The 20,083-nt window shown below is 42.8% G+C and overlaps 1 protein-coding gene across 26 annotated transcripts in view; it reads left to right on the forward strand.

Moving 5' to 3' along the window:
• The first annotated feature begins 7,005 nt into the window (after positions 1–7,005).
• BANP (BTG3 associated nuclear protein) overlaps positions 7,006–20,083 on the forward strand; it is a 118,083-nt gene continuing 105,005 nt past the window's right edge. For 7 of the 26 annotated variants that reach the window (XM_081117628.1, XM_081117620.1, XM_081117627.1 and 4 more), the window contains exon 1: positions 7,048–7,131. The gene's annotated coding sequence lies outside the window, so the exon portion shown is untranslated. The other 19 variants (XM_081117631.1, XM_081117645.1, XM_081117646.1 and 16 more) reach the window with 14 other exon arrangements.

Raw genomic sequence — 20,083 nt, forward strand, 5'->3', positions numbered from 1 at the left:
TACTTTTTTGGGTGGGGGGTTAAACTTATAAGCTTCCGGGGGACAGGGATATCATAACTTACCTTAGAATCCTAGGATCTTAGATCTGAAAGACCCCACAGAATGAGTTCTGAACTTTGAGTCTACTTGTGGTCTCCGGGGGACCCAAGAATCCCATTGATCACGTGCACAAATTGGCCTATAGCTTTCATCCAATTCTCTGAATGGACCCACAAATTCATTGCCTTTGTTGAAATCAACAACTCTGGAATATATGTGCTTTTCCTCCTATGGAGTCACTTTAGAAATGTAGCTACCCTTGGGTAGCTTCACTCACCATTCATTCATTCATTCATTCATTCACTTCTGCCTCTGTTTCATCATCTGTAAAGTGAGGAAATAAAAGTTTGTTGTGTTGTTAATGACTTGATATGAATCAAGTACTTAGAATGGTACTGCTACTATTACTTAGTAGCTAAAAGCTTAGTACTACATGCCAAGCACTTAGTGGCTAAAAACAACAATCATTTATCGAGCTCACACATCTGTAATGTGGGCAGGGCTCAGTGGAGCTTATCTCTGCTCCAGGAGGCACTGGCTGAGATGGCTCATCTGGGGCTGGAGGACCCACTTGCAAGATGGGACACTCACATGGCTGGCGAGGTGGCGCTGGCTGGCTGGTGGCTCCTTTCCAAGCGGGCCTCTCTCAATCAGGAAGTCAGATTGCTGAATCATATGCTAATTCTATTTTTAATTTTTGAAAAAATATATCTTTGTTGACTTCAGAGAGAGGAAGGGAGAGAGGGAGGAAGAGGGAGAGAGAAAGAGAAACATCCATGATGAGAGAGTCATGGATCGGCTGCCTCCTGCACGCCCCTGACTGGGGATCGAGCCCGCCACCCGGGCATGTGCCCTGACGGGGAATCGAACCATGGTCTCGATCCTGGGTTGATGCTCAACCGCTGAGCCACGCCCGGCCGGGCTGTTTTTAATTTTTTGAGGAAACGTCATACTGTTTTCCATAGTGGAATTCCCACCAACAGTGTTCAAGGGGTCCTTTTTCTCTATATACTCACTAGAACTTGTTATCTCTTGTCTTTTGAAGAATGGCCATTTTAACAGGCGTGAGGAGATATTGAATTGTGGTTTTGATTGGCATTTCCTTGATGATTAGTGATATTGGGCACTTTTTCATGTACCTATGTATCTTCTTTGGAAAAATGTCTTTTTAGGTGTTCTGCCAATTTTAAAATCAGGGTGGGGTTTTTTTGTTTTTTTTTCTGTTGAGTTGTATAAGTTCCTTATATATTTTTTGATATTAACCGATTATCAGATACATGATTTGCAAATATTTTCTCCCAATTTGTAGACTGTCTTTTATTTTGCTGTACAGAAACTTTTTAGTTTGATGCTGTCCATTTTGTTTTTGCTTTTGCTGCTTGTACTTTTGGTGTCATATCCAAAAAATCATTGCCAAGACCTGTATGAAGGAGTTTTTCCCTATGTTTTCTTTGAAGGGTTTTATGGTTTTAGGTCTTTAATCCATTTCTAGTTAATTTTATGTGCCGTGTAAGATAGGGGGCAAATTTCATTCTTCTGCATGCTCATATTGTTTTTCCTAACACCATTTATTGAAAAGTCTATTCTTTCCACCCTGGCAGGTGTGGCTCAGTTAGTTGAGTGTTGTCCTGAGCACCGAAGGTCTCCGCTTCGACTGCCGTTCAGGGCACATGTCTGGGTTGTTGCCTCAGTCCCCAGTAGGGGGCATGCAGGAGGCAGCTGGTCGATGTTTCTCTCTCACATTGTTGTTTCTCTCTCTCTTTCTCCCTTTCCCTTACTCTCTTTCAAATCAGTTTAAAAAAAACATTAAAAAAAGAAAAGACTATTCTTTCCCCTTTGTTTGTTCTTAGTGCCCTTGCCAAAGATTAGTTGACCAAATGCATGTGCCTTTATTTCTGGGCTCTCTATACATAGTTCCATTGGTCTATGTCTATTTTTATGCCAGCATCATACTGTTTTGATTACTATAGCTTTGTGATGTAGTTTGAAATCAGAACATGTGATAGCTCCAGCTTTGTTGTTTTTTTTTCCAGGATTGCTTTGACTAATCAGGACCTTTTGTGGTTCCATACAAATTTTAGGATTTTTTTTTTCTATTTCTGTGGAAAATGCCATTGTAATATTGCTAGGAATTGCAATGAATCTGTAGATGGTTTTGGGTAGTATGAACATTTTAACAATATTAAGTCTTCTGATCCATACACATGGGATGTCTATTGATCTGTGTCTTCTTCATGTCTTGCATCAATGTCTTACAGTTTTCAGTGTGTAGATTTTTCACCTCCTTGGTTAAATTTAATCCAAGTATTTTATTATTTTGGTGTTATTGTAAATGGGATTATTTTCTTCATTTCTTTTTCAGATTGTTTATTGCTGGTGCATAGAAATGCAACTGATTTTAGCATATTAATTTTGTATCCTGCAACTTCACTGAATTTATTAGTACTAACAGTTTCTTTTAAAAAAAAAAAAAAAGTATATATACCTGTATTGATTTCAGAGAGAGGAAGGGAGAAGGTGAGAGAAACATCAATGATGAGAGTCACTGGTCAGCTGCCTCCTGCATGTCCCCTACTGGGAATCGAACTCACAACCTGGGCGCTGTGCCCTGACCAGGATCATAGGTTGATGCTCCACTGCTGAGCCATGCCCGGCCGGGCACTTCTAACAGTTTCTTGATGGATTCTTTAAGGTTTTCTCTGTATAAGATCATGTTATCTGCAAACAAAGACAATTCACCCTCTTCCTTTCGGGTTTGAATGCACTTCATTTCTTTTTCTTGCCCAATTGCTCTGGTTAGGACTTCCAGTACTGTTTTAGATTTTCTTGTCTTGTTCTTGATCTTAAAGGAAAAGCTTGCAACCTTTTACCATCGACCATGATATTGGCTGTAGACTTGTCATATGGCCTTTATTATATTGAGCTTTGCCCCTTCTATAACTTATTTGTTGAAAGGTTTAATCGTGAAGGATGTTGAATTTGTCAAATTCTCTTTTGCATCTATTGAGATCATGTAAATTTTTATCCTTTGTTTTGTTAATATGGTATATCACATTATGGATAGGTGTGTCTCCCTCTGGGTCCCTGGATGGGTGATACTGCTCCTGAACTAGGGCTAAGAGGGGCTAGAGTTGGATCTCAGGCTACATCAGGGTCCACAACCAGAACCAAATTCAGTGGGCCTGTTACTTGGGGCATGGGCAGGCCTGATTCTTGCTGGGTCCCTCGGCAGATGCTGCTGGTGGCAGGACCAAGGTCAAATGGAGCTGTAGCCAAGTCCACAGGGGGATGGTCTATTTCTGGATCTGTGGCTGAGTCTGTTATCTGGGGGAAGCTGACTCAAAATAGCCCTCCTGCCTGGCTGGGGGTGGCTCAGCGGTTGAGCATCGACCTAGGATCCAGGCGATCCGCGTTCGATTCCCGGTCAGGGCACATGCCCGGGTTGTGGGCTGCAGCCGATCAATGACTCTCTCATCATTGATGTTTCTATCTCTCTATCCCTCTCCTTTCCTCTCTCTGACATCAATAAAGATATAAAAAAATAAAATAAAAAAATAGCCCTCCTTAGTTTTGCGCGCCACCAGGGTTTCTAGTCTCCTACCTAAATCCCAAAGGTCCCACAGAAGCACTTCTGTCCATGGATGGCTGCCAAGTTATTGTTGCTGAGGGAGGATATGATGGGGAATCTCCTATTCTGCCATGTTGCTGACATCACTTCCTGGTCCTCAAATCTCCTAATGGCACAGAACATGTGGCTATGGCCTGTCCCAGGTCTGGGGGGAATCCACTCCAGGGGGAAATGGGGCTGCAGTGGTTGTTGGGTGCTGCTTTTTCCCATTCCCCCTGAATTATCCTTTGGGCTATATCTCTAGGATTCCAGTTGACACTCAAACCTGGGAACCCACACAGTGGCTTTGTGTAAAGTGGAAAGAGGTGTCCTGGAGGTGGGGGAGGAATTACAGAAGAGGTCCCCTCGGCTGGATCAAAAACAAAGAGGCATTGTTCCTGGCAGCCTCCACAGCCATGGTGGCTGCTGGCCCGTGGTGCCCAGAGTTCCCTCTCTCAGGGAATGGTGCTTCTGACTATCCAATTTTACATGCCTGTAGGCCCATTTGGCATTCCAGTTGTCCCCTCTCCCTTACCCTGCCCTCAGTATTGATCATTCCTATTGAATTCATTCTTTGGAATCACCCTTCTCTGCATGCTGAACTATGATCACCCTAGTCCAGGCCTCCATCATCTCTTGCCTGGAGTCCTGCCACAACTTCCTCAAGCACTCTTCCCAAATCCACTCAAAATCCCTCCTTCCCACTCCTATTTTCCAACACTCCAGCCAGAGTGACTTTTGAAAGCACAAATGTGATCATATTCAACCCTGCCCCTGCCCCGAACCTCGTTAAGGGCTACCCATTCATTATGTTTAGGATCAGGACGAAACTCATCCCTTGGCCAACAAGGACCTGCACAGCCCCTATCCTAACTACCTTTTCCACCACATCTCACCACCTTTCTCCTCAGAGCACTAACACTGCAATGGCTGTGTGACCTTAATCACAATGGCTTAATCTCTTTGAACTTTATGTTCACAAAGAAGAGGGATTAAAATAAGACGTGCCTGGCTCAAGGCATGGTAACTCAACACGTGGTAATAAGATCATTTCCCAAGTCACACTCTCTGTTAAACCCTTTACAAGCTCTACTTCATTGAATCCTCCCCAGATCCTCATGAGCTGTGAGTATGAAGCCTCAGCAACTCACCATAGAAAAGCCTGGATACAAAGCCCAGGTCAGGCCTGCTTCTACAGCCCTGTTCTTATAAACAAGTGTGCTCAGTTTTCTAGGTCTTCTCCTGGGCAACTAAGGGCTTCATGAATAATTCACTTTTCTCTATCCTAGTGACATCTTCAGGAACAGAACCATTCTGAAGGATTCCAGGTTTTGCTTAAGGTGGGCATTGCCTAGTTTTGAAGAAGTGGCCTTTGAGATCTTTGCAAATGCCCGGTGTACGTACATCTAAGTGGTTCCCCATTTCAGGTGCCATCCAGGCCAGAGTATACCTCCCTCCCTTCCTATAAAGCCCCCACCAACGTTACTTCAGCCTAATTAACTTCAGAAACTTCCACTAGATTCTTGTATAAACTGATTGTCAAGGAGAAGGGTCCTCTGTGGTCAGGAAGTCACCCTTCATTGGTAGACAGTTATTTTTGCCTATTTCAAGCTATTTAATTTTTTTAAAACCATGGTTAACCAGCTAGGTGTGAATATTAACACCTTCCTCTATTTGAGCTTCCTGGGCAGCAAAATGAAAAATAAATAAATTTGAAGCATTGAGAACAAAAAAAGAGAAGTCAACAACTCTAACATAAGCACAGCTATAATTTTGATTGGTTTAATTTCTGATCATTACTTAATCATCAGTAGTTTGGAGCCAAGCAGTGTGAAGGCCTGGGCAGGAAGGAGCAGGCAAAGCCATACCTGGAAGAGAGCTACAGGCAAGGATTTTGTGATACTTTGGAATAATATGAAAAATACCACCCTACGTTTATCTGCTTTCCTGTCAGATGCAGAATGTTAAAAATTCTTACATAGTTAAGTGTATAGATTCGGCTGTGATTGAGGCAGAGGGATAGAAGGCATGGCTCTCTAGACTCCCCCCTCCCCTCCCCACCCCCACTTCTCTCTCAGGATTTTTGTGGTTAGTGTTTGGAACCCCTCCTTCCCCCCATATGAGCAGACTCAGGTGTTTTGGATTCCAAATCCTGCTTTGGTCTCTTTCCAGCCATGTGACCTTGCTGAGCAATTTTCCCAATCTCTTTGGACTTTTCATCTCTACATAGGCTATAGCTCATTTGCATTATCAATCTTTTCCAGAGGACCTTCTGTGGTTCTTCTTTGGAACTTAAGGCACTTTTCCTGGAAAGGAAACCAGTGACCAGCCTCAGCAGAACCCGAGTGTTAGTTCTAGAAGAGATTTTAACTCAACGAGGTTGCCCAAGGTTGCACAGCTGGTTGCTGCTCCAAATCAGGTTTTTATTGTTGGCAAAAGGGAAATGAGCAGGAAACTTATGGTAAAGCATTTTCTTTTCCAAACGAAAATAGTTCCATCGTCTTGTGTTTGGATGCTCAAAGGAATTCTTGCTCAATGTAAACAACTCAGGAAATAGAGGTGAGTATAAAGAAGAAAAATGAGAAGTAATGGTGATGCCAGTAAGCGGAAGTAACGTTCCTGGGAATTGTCCATAATTTGCGATTTCTTTTCCCCACGAGTACCCACAAGCACGCAGTTATACTATATAAATATATTATGTCCACATTCATACTATATTTATAAGTTTATATAGGCACATTATATGGCATATAACATAACATTAATTACAAGTAAAAATATATCACATATAACTAACATTTTTTCCCACGCGCACGCACTCAAGACTGTATTCATGACACTGGAAACCGGTGAGTACCACATATTTTTGGGGGGAACCCCTCCAGAGCGGAAGCCAGTAAGCTCCTGCCCGCTCCCGGAGCACATGAACTACAAGTCCCAGCAGCCCCGGGCGCGAGCAGGGCGACCGGAGTATGCAGAGACTACCAGTACCGGCAAGCAAGGCGGAGACGCCAGGACTACGAGTCCTAGAATGCACCGCTCGCGGTTCGCGCAACGCCCTCCGGGATATGTAGTCGTTGAGGGGAGCTAATTCCTATTCATTCAATCTCAAAGAAAATACAAATTCCTTCAACGGCCCACCAACGCGATTTACAACCGGCTAGCGAGAAGCCCACGCATACCATCGGGAAGTAAGAACTCTTCGGGGTCCAAACCGTGGCGCTGGAGTAGGACGCGTGCGCATGCTCCGTGGTCACAAGAGCGGGGCTTAGCGCGCCCTGCAGGCCTGGAGTGGCAGGCCCCGCCCCTAGCCCCGCCCCCGCCCCCAGCCCGCCCGATCCGGGGAGCCTGCGCAGACCATGTAGGACGATGGGCCGCGGGGAGCGACTCGCAGCGCCTGCGCAGATCAGCGGCTTCTCTCGCGAGGACGGGCGCCATTATCACATCTCCCCGACAAACACCACGAGAATTCCGCAGCCCACACGGTAATTGCAGCTCCCGCAGCCGGTCGCGTCTCCACCTCCCCCTTCCCGCGGGGCGAGAGCGAGAGCGAGATCTCCCCTCCTCCCTCCTCCCTTCGCCCTCCTCTGGCCGCGGCGCCCGCGCCCGCCGCCCCCACCCGGGACGCCCTGCCCGGCCCGCCAACGGCCCGCTGCCTCCGTCCGGTAGCCCCTTCAGCGCCCCCGGGCCCCGCCTCCCCCCTTAGCCCTGCGGGCACCCCTTCTCCCTCTGCCGTTCCGCCCAGCCTTGTCAGTCCCTCCGGACGCCCCCTCGGCCTCAGCGCCCCGGGGCACCGCTGCCCCCCTCAGGCCTGCCGGCACTCTCTTTACCTCCGCCGTTCCCCGCAGCCTCTCCGGGCGCCCCCTCAACCCTGTCAGCCCCCCGGCTTCTGAGGCCCCGTGACCCCCGCGTTCTCCCGTTGGGCGCATGCCGCTGTACCCCCGCATTCTGATACTGGGGAGCTGGGTCAAAGGGCCGAGCGCAGGCTCGTTTTCTTCCCAGAGAAGACTGTTCCTTTCTTTTCATTAGTTTGTTGTGGTTTTTTTTGCACTTGCACTCCCCCCCCCCCCCCCAGCCCCCTGCCTTGCGGTGCACGGGGTAGGACGGTCCGGGTGACAGGCCCGGCCTCCGGGCCGCGCCAGCTGCCTTTAAATTTGGGGAGCAGCCCTGCGAGAAGTGCACCCAGACGTCCCTAGGGCCTCTTTGCGGACAGACGGCTCGCAGCTGCTGGAGGGGCCGGGCTGGGTGTCCCTTCCGTGGGAAATGGGAAACTGCGAACGCACCCGAAAGACCCTGCGGTGTGGTAGTTCCTGTCAGTCCGACATCCGACTCGGTTGGCGTCCTGAGTTAACCAACGTTAAATGGAGCCCCGAGAGTCAGGAACACAAACAGCGCTCTCTGAATTTGCGTATGGTTTCACCAAGGAAAATAGGGACATTAGGTGCCCTTTCAGGAATAGGCAGCTTTAGACCACAGAGGATCCGATCCAGTTCTCCCGACCTTGATGAATGAGGATTTCAGGTTTTTTTCCCCTTCCTATACTTTTTTTTTTTTTTTGCTATTTCTGTGGTTTAATCCTTTTGAAATGTGACCTTAGTTTTTTTCTTTGAAGTCCCGCACAGCTCCCGTGCTGGCAAAAAGTCGATGTGCATTCGATACATTGCGATAATAGAGGACTGATTTGTCTCTGATGAGATGGTAGGGATTGTCTTGATATTGGAGAAATAAATATTCCCCGAAGAACTGTCAACAAGAGTGACTTCCAAGGGTAGAGCGCTTGCCTGCCCGGACCAGGGCGGGCCCAGGCTAGAGTCTGGAAGTGGAACAGGTGATTTCTCTAGTTTGAGTTACCTGTTCTTCCCCAATGTCCTCTAAGGAACGTACACCGAGACCTGACTGCCTTGGTAAAACTAGCACTAAACTAAACCAGTTAATGAGAAGAGACAGCCCTTCCTAAGGGTAGAGTTGTAACTGGAAGTTTGGGAAACTGAAAAATAACTTGGGATAGTTGAGTGGTCCTCAGTGAGGGAAATGTTACATCAGAAAGTAGATAATTGGGTCATTTAACTTTCAGCTTTTAGGACAACCCTGGATACAGACAGATATCCAGTGGTAAAAGAAGACACGACAACTGCCTGTAAAATTTTATATATTTAGTTTCCATTTCCCCTTTGTCTTGCAGTTTAATGTGTTCTTGTCATGTGTTCTGCCATCATTGGCTTTACTTCTTAAAAAAATAGCTGCCATTTATGGGTCATGTGCTGTGGCTGGGACTGCTAATCATTTCCAGTGTTTCTAATCACAGGGACCAAATGAGGTAGAGACTGCTGTTTTATGGATGAGGTGACTGAGACTCACAGAGGTTAAGTGACTTGCCTGACACACAAAGCCAAGGTTTGAATGTTCTTAAAAAATTAAACATACCTTTATTTAATATTTTAAAGAAATGTACACAATGAAATGTCAATGAAAAGCTTACAATAAGAAGCAACAGTCCCCTGTCCCACCTTTCAGTCCCCCTCCTCAGAGACTTTTACATCTTTTTGTTGTTTCTTCAAGTTCTTAATAGCTCTAAATGATAAGCTGGTATTAATTTTACACGTTTTTGACTTTGTTACGATAGTATGATCTAACTTTTTGTGTCATATTCTACCTCTTCTATCCCCTGAATTCACTATGCTCAGTTAACTCAAGTTGTTATATATTGTTTGCTTCACAGCCAAGTAATGCATTTTCCTTCTAATACAGCTGTTTGTTTTTTCTATTGTTTGTAATGGCCTTTCTTTTTCTTTGCATTTCTGGCTTCCATTGACTTCTTACATTGTTTTAAATTCTCAAGGGTAGTGTCAAATCTTTTCAACTTTCCCCTTCCTCTCCAGTCCACTGTCTTCTTTTTCTAATCTGGATTGATTTTTCTATGCCAGCAGTGGTATCATTCTGGTATTTTCCTTTGTTATACATATCTGGGTTTGTTCAGGGCTTCATATTTTAGTCTTGGTTTTCTTCATTTCAGTGAGAACCTTTGACCAAGTAGCCTTATTCCTTTAGGGTAACTTTTTAGGATCCTCTTTGGTTTTAGGACATTTCAGGAGTCCCAAAGGATGTGCTCTTTGATCCTGGGGGCTTGTCCTTCAGCTCTGGGAAAGTCTCTTGTATTATTTATTTGAGAATTTCTTCTCTTTTGCTCTTCTCTTTTCCAAGTTCCTGTTAGTTTGGTGATGGGCATCTTGACCACCTGAATCTCTTATCTTTATCTTCTTCCTGTGTCATTTTATTATTTCTGGGAGAAGGCTTCAATTTATCTTCCAATCCTGTTTTAAATTTTTTATTTCCATAATTGAAATGTTAATTTCCAAGAGTATATTTGTTCTATTCCTTTTTCATAGTAGCTTATTTTTTAATGCATTATCTTCTTTACACTGAGGATACTAGTAAGGATTTTTTCATTTTTTTTTCTGATTTCTTATTTCATCTAGTGTCACTGTTTTTTTAAAATACTGGCTTTTTGCTTTGTATGGCAAGTACTCCTCAATTATTGGTACTTGTTATCTAAAGCAAGAGGAAGGTGGTAGATCTGAGTCTGTGGGGTTGGTTTTGAAAATGTGTGGTTTCCCTTTGGGTGACTGGGAACTTGTTATTGTGCTTGGAACTTGAATGCCAGATGGCTAAGAGATTTGCTCTGGGCCTTCCAGCATAAGACCCCTTTGATTGGGTGTGGCCCGCTTGGTCTAAGGGGCCCCTTGTACAGCTCTCCTGTACCAGGACTGTCTTCCATGTGCAGGCGCAGACTTCGACCTCTCCTTCCCAGCATGCTGCAGGCTTACAGTCCCCCTTTGGTTGTACCCACCCACTCTTGTGTGCTCCACATTGCTATTCCCTTTGCTCTCTTTAGATCCTGTTAGTCTGCCAGAAATTTGCAAAATCTCTTGTCTGCCTTCTTATTTTCTTTCTTGTGGGTTTATTATGTGCTATTAAAATAATTTTAATGGGATGAGCAGAGATCACGTGTATACCAGTCAGTTCCTGATTATGAGCAGGAATTCCAGAACCTATTCTCCTCATCCCTGTGCTCCTCTTTGATGCCTCCCAGTGGCCTAGGTGATGATGCCCACCATCAGTGGGACCTCGGTTCAGTCACAATCACCATGGCTGCTTCCTTATTGCAAGTGTGGGAGGATGGTGTGCGTTCCTTGTGGAGGTTCTCCTGGCTCTGCAGTCTTGGAGAGGGTATCAGGTTCAGCTGGGGAAGGCTAACCATAGATGGGTCTTTTAGCAAAGATTGTGATTTCAGATTCTTCAGTCAGTTTCACAGAATATCAGTGTACTAAGAGAGCATTTCTGTGTACCAAAGTTTAAGGAATGACTCTAGTTAAGCAGTGATGACTGTACTCGAAGTGTAATCTTGATGCGTTTTAGTTGATTGTCCTTTGAAAGTTGTGCACAGTAGAATGCACCAGCTGTATTTGCCAAGGCCTTGCAAGTGAAGTGGTCCATGGGCCAGGAGCGTCACCATTACTGGGCATTTTAGAGAAATGCAGACTCTCAGGCCCTGCCCAGATGTATGGAATCAGAATCTGTAGTTTTATAAACTTAATTTTTACAAAAGAGTTGTAAAAATTGTTTAGAGAGCTTTCCTACTCCCTTTACCTATCTCCCCTAATGCTGACATCATACATAATCAAATATCCGTAGGAAAACCAGAAAATTAACATCGGCATGGTATATTAACTAAATAATAGACCTTATTGAACAGTTTTCCACTAATGTCCTTTTTCTGTTTCAGGATCTAATCCGGGATCCCACTCTTCATTCAGTTGTCATAGCTCCTTAAATCTCCTCCAATCTGTGATATTTATATAGCCCCAAAGTATATCTCCCAAGAAATTTATAAATTGCAAAGAGAAAATTAGTAATATCACAGTGAAAACACCCAGCAGATACCACCTTAACATCATCAGTAATAAGACGTAATGATATGTAACCCGGTATGATGCACTGAAACATACCCTCAGATGAGAAATGCATATGCTCAGTCTAATCATGAGAAAACTCATGAGGGACATTTGCCAAATATTGACTAGTGCTTTTCAGAAGTGTCCAGTTTTGTTTTGTTTTTTTGGTGGGTTGTTTTTTTTTTTTTTGCTTAAATTTATTTTCTCACAGTTCCTGGAGACTGGAAATCTGATATCAAGATGTCAGCAGGCTTCTTTCCTTCTCAGGCCTCTCTCCTTGGTTTGCAGATAGATGGCCACTTTTCTGTGTCCTCCCAGAGTCTTTCCTCTGTACATACATGTCTGGTGTCTCTTTGTAAAAATTTCCTTTTCTTATAAGGATACCAGTCATATTGGATTAGGGCCCACCTTAATGGCTTATTTTAACCACCTCTTTAAAGTCCCTGTCTCCAAATACAGTCACATTCTGAGGCACTGGGGCCAAAGTTTCAACATGAATTTTGGAGAGACACAATTATATCCATAACAGGTGACTATGGAAGATTTACTTTTCTTAAATATTTTCTACAATGTTTCTGTAATGTTTGAATATTTTACAAGGAACCTAATTAAAATATAGTTAGATTCTAGGCTTGGTCATTATAAACAGATTTTCATTTACACGAAATGTCTTCTGGGCATTTGAAAGTCACGAGGAATGCCGGACAATTCTTTGTTGTGAAGGATCAACCCAAGTATTACAGGGTGTACAGTGACCCCTCCCCACAACAACTGCCAGTAGCACCCCCTTCTCCATTACTTTGGCAACCAAAAAATATCCCTGCAGTTTCCAAAAACAACTCCATTGATCATCACCACTTAAAGTATAATTTTATACTAATATTTGCAAATGTTTAAAATGTTTTCTCTCTTTTACCCCTTTTAAAAATAACAGGAAGAAGTCATGCTAATTACCTTTAACTATGCCATTGGGAAGGTTGTGTCTTAGTCTTGGCAGAGTTTCATGATAGCTAAAGTTGTCTAAAGACAGATAAACCTCTTTTGCTGCAATTTATTCAAATTGCAGGCATGATTCTCAGGAGAAAATATAATAGCAAATGTTTATGCAAGTTCATTTATTCTTTATAACAACCCTGTGAGGTAGTCATTATTTGATATTTAAAGATACAGGCACAGGAAATTGGAGTGACTTGTAAGTAATGGAGCTGTGCTTCAAAGCAGGCAATATGGCTTTAGGCTGTCATGCTTATCCACCACAGGGTACTAGCTCTCCCCTACTTAGCGCTTACTGGGTGCTTGAGTTAAGCACTTTGCAGACATGGCATGTGATCCTCACAAAAACAATGAGATTGCTGCAGATTTGGAAACTAAGAGGCTCAAATTTCTTGGGAAACAGACAGCTTTATATGCACATAACTTACTAACATGTACAAAATAATGGCAAAGTTATTGCCACAATCAAAATGTGGAGAACCAAAGAATGGTATGAATATATTTTCCATAATTTATTTATTCCATAATTATTTAACAGTCAGTCACTTACTGAATTTTCTGAGGTGTTAAGTAACTTATTATATGATAAGCTGTATTGTGGAGAAGTGATTTATGTCATATTGGTTTTCCCCAGAAGTTAATGAAAAACAATTCAATTGGACTAATAGTAGTCCCAATTTTGTGAACTGGTATTTCTCTTCTAAAACAGAAGTAATATTGTGACAAATCCAATAAAAGGCTTTATTTTTATTTTGTTTGTTTGTTTTATTTTATTAGGAGAAGGCAGTTCCAGAGATTTTTGAGGAAACTAATTTCCATGCTGCATCTATACCCCAGATTCTTGGACCATCACCTAGTTGGTGTAATTGTTAGTATCAGCTGAAGTAAAACCTTACAAAGGCTATCAGGAAAAGCATAAAAGGCAAATAGTAATGGTTTCTAGCACATGCACACTCTCTTTCTTTGAGGTTTAAAGTTGATTATGAATACTTTAAGAAATAAATGTCAGGTTTTGATATAATTGCAAAAAATATATAAACTTAATAAACTTTTTCTGCTTTCTTGTGGTATTTCCCCTCACCAGATAGTAGTCGGGATCTTTTTCTGATCCACTGTTTTGAATTAAGTGCATTTGCTTTTTTCCCAGATTGATTTTTCAGGATAAAACACACAGTTCTTTTCTTAAAAACATATACTTTTCCTAGATATTTTTCTTTTATTATTGTAGAATAGCACATCCACATAAAAGAAATTTCTGAAAAAATCCCCCTCTAATCCTATCACATTCATACGTTATATATCTGAGAATACTTTTCCAGTTTTTATCTGCAAAAGACACTTTTTTACATAATTTGTCTACATATGAACATAACATTTTCAGTGACTTTTACTTAAAAATATGAGTTATTTTCCCTGTTTCTGTAGTTCTCATGATAACCTGTAATGGGTGTATAACATTTCTTGAGTGGATGTATCTATCATAACTTGCTTAGCAGTTCTTTTATTGTTGGTCATTTAGGTCGTTTCTAGTTATTCTCTGCTCTAGGATGTGGCCTGGAGTAGAAGTGTCCAGTCTTGAAAGATGGGGAAAGATTCAATTTGCATTTAAAAAAATTGCCAGGTGTTGTTTATTCACTTTGGTGCTGAAGAACACCTCCTGTGCTAGATGGTCACCAAGGAAATAAGAGACAGTGAACCACAAACCTTGTTTTGTGGATTGGTTATTTAGGTGTGCTAGGCACAGATTCTAGATGAGTTTTCATTAGTGATTTATTGATAACACCTGTTATAGTTTATTAGCCTTAGTTTTTCCTTATGATCTTCATCTATACTGTATGTATCCTGAAAACATTAGCTATACAATTAAATACATGACAGTGCCAAACTGACTTTAAAATGCCCATGTAACTTTACTACTTTAACTATTTAAATCTGGAAACAATAAACATTTTCTCATTTTGAAGAAAAGACTTCTGTGGGGAAAATACACATTAAGGGTCTCAATGAGAATGTCTCAGATAAAAGCTTTAAAAGTTTTCCCTATACTAGAGGTAAATAAAAATCGTTATTGTTTTCTCTGACTTCATATATATGGTGGTCGTAAAAACAAAATCACATAATGAATTGTTCATCAGAAGTGCTCGGAACCATTCTGAAATGTTCATTTTGTGGGGATGTGAGGAGTTTCAGGGACTTTGAGAGCAAATATTGAGTGGGATCACATGGATGCAATTTGTTCTTAGAAAGCTATACTTGTTTTCTTGTTCATGGACAGTTTTGGAGCTCAGTTAGCACATCACAGATGAAGAAAATCTTAGCAGTCATCTCTGCCTTCTCAAATAGTTTTTAAAATACTTAACTCTTAGGTTTCCCACTTTTCTCCTGTGCAGGATGTGAAACCACTTAAAGATGAGAGCTTCAGCTACTCATTTTATGCCCTCTGCCTTACCTTTGGCTCTGTCCACTGTTCAGGGCTGTGCTCAGCCTGGTCCCTGGGAAGAGAGGGTGTCTGTCCTCAGTCCTAGAAGGTAAGAAGCAGGAGGAATGCTCTTGACCCTTCATTATCTCCCAGTGCTTTGGCAAGGTTGGGCATCCACATCATAGTGCTCCACAGTAAGTCTCTCGGAAGTGGAGCTTGGCATCCGCACCTAGAGCCTCCCATTGCTTGAAACCTGTGGATAGTCTTGAATTAAAATATGATGGAACCATTAATTTCTTAAGCTACAAGTAAATAGTTTGCCCAAAATACTGTAAAGTCATGAAATTGGTTCCTACTTTGAATTAACTTCTCTGCATCTTTCACGTTTACCCATAGTTAACAACTGTCTGATATGATGAAAATATTTTGGATCATGTGCCTCCATGGTGGGGTGACAGTAAGGTTTGCATTGTCTTCTTAAGAAGCCTCACATTTGGGAGGGGGAGGGATGGTGGTGATGTGAGTGACTGGGTGTCCCAGACCGGTAACACACAAGGTCTGATTGCTTATAAGGCATGAGCATGGGCAAATAAAATCTGTCAGAAAAGGCCAGAGGTGAAGAGGTGAGAACAGGTTTTTTAGTTAAATCACTGAAAAAGTTGATAAGTGAAATTTAATGTGTGGAAATTGACCATCATTACCTTGTCCTATGGTGTTTTGTATTAGCATTTTAAATAGTTGAGGATAAATAATGCACCAAAAATGAAAGTTGAGCAGAAGGGCCTAGGTAGGGGTGGAGGCCTGGCTATTTTGGCCAGAGCACTATCAGGAAACCTGGGCCTGCATTGAGCCAGCCAGGCTGTGGCCTCTGTGACTGGGCAAGAGCCCTGTACTGACAAACCTTTTAGTAATAAAAAATTCAGTTCAAGCCCTGGCCCGTGTGTGTCAGAGGTTAGAGTGTCGGCCCGCGGACCGAAGATGTTGAGGGTTTGATTCCTGGTCAGGGCACGTACCTGGGTTGCCTGTTCATTCCCTGCCCCGGTTGGGGTGCAGGCAGGAGGCAGCCAATTGATGTGTCTCTCTCACATTGATGTTTCTCTTTCTCTCCCTCCCTCCCACTCTATCTAAAAAAGCAACAAAAAATTTAATTCGACTTGCTTCATGGGTTCTCCCAGGATCATTCAAGAGCTCAGTATGGCTGCTTTGCCTTATTGGGACATCTATAAATCCACTAAAATCTGAATCAGAAATCCCTCTTTACAGCCAACAGGAGGTGGAGCAGGAAAAACCAATCCAGACCTATAGGTAATTGAGGTCAAGATTACTATTCTTAAACAATAGTCTCTGTAATTTCTTTATCCTGCTGTCTTAAGAAGCAGTGTCAAGATTCTGTAGATGCTGGGGACATCATTAAACATTAGGGCAGAGGTCAACAAACTTTTTCTGCAAAGGTGACAGATAAATATTTTGGCTTTGGGGTCTCAACTCTGCCCCTGGAGGGTGGAAGCCTGAATGGGTAGGGCTGTTTTTGAATAAAACTTACAGAACTTACCTACTTTTAGTCTAGAGATTGGGGACCTGTTTAGATTTGGCCCTCGGGCTGTAGTTTTGAATCCCCAATCTCTAGACTAAAAGTACTAACGCAAGTTGGAGAAAGAAATCATGGTTGGGAGTTCAATAACAGTAGGATGAGAGTGGCACCAACACTTCAGTTGGTGCCAAGCACTGTTGAAAGTGGTGTCATTTTAGGGATTGCTGTCCTAGTCACCTCTAGCATCCATGTTCTTCACTGCTGACTTGGAGAGTTTGGGACAATCTGGAGGGATCCACTGAACCATATCATTTATCTGAGGAAGGCACTGAGAGTGTAGGTCAGAAACTTTTAGTTGTTTTGAGAAAATCTACTTGGAAAAAAATTGTCAGTAGCAACCTCTTGGAAGTATAATTAGTGTTAGCAAAGTCACCTTCAAATGAAAATGCTTCTCTCCATCCTCACTGCCCTTTTTATGTTTTTGAGAAAAAGCCTCAACGTCTCTTTATAGGAATTGAGTTTTCTTTCAGGCCTAGAAGTTGTAAGAATTGTACAAAGAATTATGGTATAGTCTACTAGATTCTCAGATGTTAATATTTTATATTTGCTTTATCATCTCTCTACAACTTTGTGTGTGTGTGTATACATATGTAAATTTTTTCTGAACAGTTTAACATATATATTTTATTTTTTAAATTCTTACCCAAGGATATTTTCCATTGCTTTTCAGAGAGAGTGGAAGGGAGAGAGAGGAGAGAGAGAGAAGCTTTGATGTGAGAGAGACACATCGATTGGTTGCATCGGGGATCAAGCCTGCAACCAAGGTACGTGCCCTTGGCTGGAATCAAACCGATTCTGGGACCCTTTAGTCCGAGGGCCGATGCTATAACCACTGAGCCAAAGTGGCTAGGGCTTAACATATATCTTTACTTTTAAATATTTAAGTGTCTGTTTCTTAAAAACAAGGACATTCCCTTGTATAACCACAGTACCATTAACAAAACTAAGAATTTATCATTATGCAGCTCTATTATCTAAGCAATAGATCTAATTCAGATTTTATTAATTATCCCAGTAATGTCCTTTATAGTGAAGGAAAAGGGGACTCCTTTATGAATTTTGATGAATATATTTTTTTCCAAGAATATTTGGCCCCCATGATGATACTATTGTGGATGTGTCTGCCAGGGCTATGCGTGGTCAGCCTGTGTTAAACACATGACCTTAGCAGACTTCCCTATGCTTTTGTTCATTTTCTGTTTTAGATCATGTTAACTAGTTCTCTTTGGTTATTCACTCTGCCTCTGAGAGGTTGCACTTGCCTGACATCTGTTGTGTGGGTCAGCAACCTCTGGGATGGTCCCTGCATCTGCCACTGCCATTGTTTTTTGTTTTGTTACTTATTGTAATGATTGCTCAAGTTGGGAGTTAATTTTCTTTTGTTTTTATGTTGCTAGTTAGGATTATAAATTCCCTTAACATTTTGGCACATGATAGTTGTTTGGTTTGGTTTCTATAAAATTGTGAGGTGGACAGGGGAGATTAGGACATTTAGCCCTGGACTGCTGACCACCTCCTTCCCCAAGCTTTGCAGCATGAGGCAATAAACAGGAGGAGCAGATGGGTGATAAAAGGATTTCAGTTTCTGGAGGGAGCTGGGAGATGGATGGATGCACTGGCCTAAACTCCAGGGAAAGGAAATAAGAACACATGCTGATGGTTAACATGTGGGCTTAGTTAACTGGACACAAAATGTGTTACTGTGGGAACGTGCTCTGCTTCCTCCCTACACCACCCCCACTTCTTCGCTGCTCTCTGGTCTCATGTTCCCTTAATAAATATTCATGGTGTATCAGATAAGGGGAGCATTTAGGGATGGGCCTATCTCTGTAAAAGGGGGACACACCTACATCAAAGGTTGGGAAGATGAAATGAGATAATGTTTAATATAGTGCTCAAGATTCAATAAACGGTAGCTCCTATAATTATTGTTATCACCAACTTTACCTGCCAGAACCTGTATCTTTTTATGCTTGTCAACCTCAAATGGTGCTGTTTTAATTGATAGAAGTTTGCATATAGCCTGAATTTTGTCTTTTATAAACTTACACCATAAAATTTTAGATATTTAGAATTGGACAGGAGCTTAGAGGTGTTTAAGTTAGTACCAGTTGCTAATTAAAAACTTGGCTGTTGTAAAGTATATACTTGTTATAAGTGCAAGAACCCATGATAACTTTGCGCTTCTACTGTGAGGAACCAGCCAGTACCACATGTAGGCCCACATTCTGAGGGTGTAGAACCTCATAACCCCCATGTCCCAGCAGCAGGGTAAAGGCAGAAAAGGGAGGCCCCTGTGAAGGCCAGTGTATGACTCCAGGTGTCCGCAGAATGTGTATCATGAGAGGATTTGCCCACAGATGGAACACAAGTGAGAGAAAAACCAAGGGCTGAAGGTTTTTGGTTAAGCAACTGGGTGTTACCATAAAATGAGATGGAAAGTCTGGAAGGAGCAGGTTGATTGTGGGGTGGGTATTGGGTTCAGTTTGGCATGTTACAATTGGGACTAGACACTCAGGGGAGCTGTCCAGCAGGCTGTTTGCTTCATGGATCTGGAGTTCACTTGTGAGGTCTGAGTTGAAAGGTGAATCTGTGCCATCAGCGCATAGGTGATATTTCAGGATGATTGAGAAGAGGTCCAGCACTGGGCCCTGGGCCCTCCACGTCAGGGAGATGATGCAGACCTTCAAAAAAACCTCTGCAAGACCAGGCCAGGAAGGTGAGGGAAGCTGGCTGTGGAGGAGGCGGGAATGGGCAGGGCAGGCTGAATGGGGGCAGTTTGGTTGGTGGAAAAGCCAGAGTCTGATTGACTGGCTTTAGAGAGAATGTGAAGGGAGGAGATGGAGACAGCATGGTTAGGCAATTCTGAGGAATTCTGCTCTGAATGGAAGCAGAGGAATGGAGATGGAGGGGAGGTGGGGAAATAGCAGTGCAATGTGTACTGGGAATGACCTGAGAGGCAAATGATGAGGGACTCAGAACTGCTGCAGTGCGGGGGCCCCAGGCTGTGGAGAGGGAAGGGCATGCTTGTGAACAGGAGTGAGGCCAGGTGGTGCTCATAGCAGCCACAGGTGGGGAGGCTAAGTTCAAGGGAACTAATGGGGAAGAGAAAGCAAGGTTGCTATCTTACTGAAGAAGAAGGAGCTGGGGTTTGGAAGGGAAAGGAGAAAGTATGACACAGTGGTCCAGGAGAAAGGAAGTGTTCATAGAGGAGGGAAGGGCTGTTTTGTGTCTGCAGCCTCAGGCATACTTGGGCAAGTGGATATGGCTGTGTGTGATGGATGCACACGAGTTGTAGGCTATATACTTATTACTTTGTTTTAGAAAAACAATTTCACAGGTGATAAATGAACATGGGGTTATAGAAAATTCAACAGTTCAGAAGGATCAAGAATGATGGTCAGCCCTGGTGGCATGGCTCAGTGGTTAGAGCATCGGCCTGCGCACCAGAGGGTTGTGGGTTCAATTTCTGGTCAAGGGCA

Source organism: Miniopterus schreibersii (assembly GCF_964146895.1).
Source record: "Miniopterus schreibersii genome assembly, chromosome: 18".
Lineage (NCBI taxonomy): Eukaryota > Metazoa > Chordata > Mammalia > Chiroptera > Miniopteridae > Miniopterus > Miniopterus schreibersii.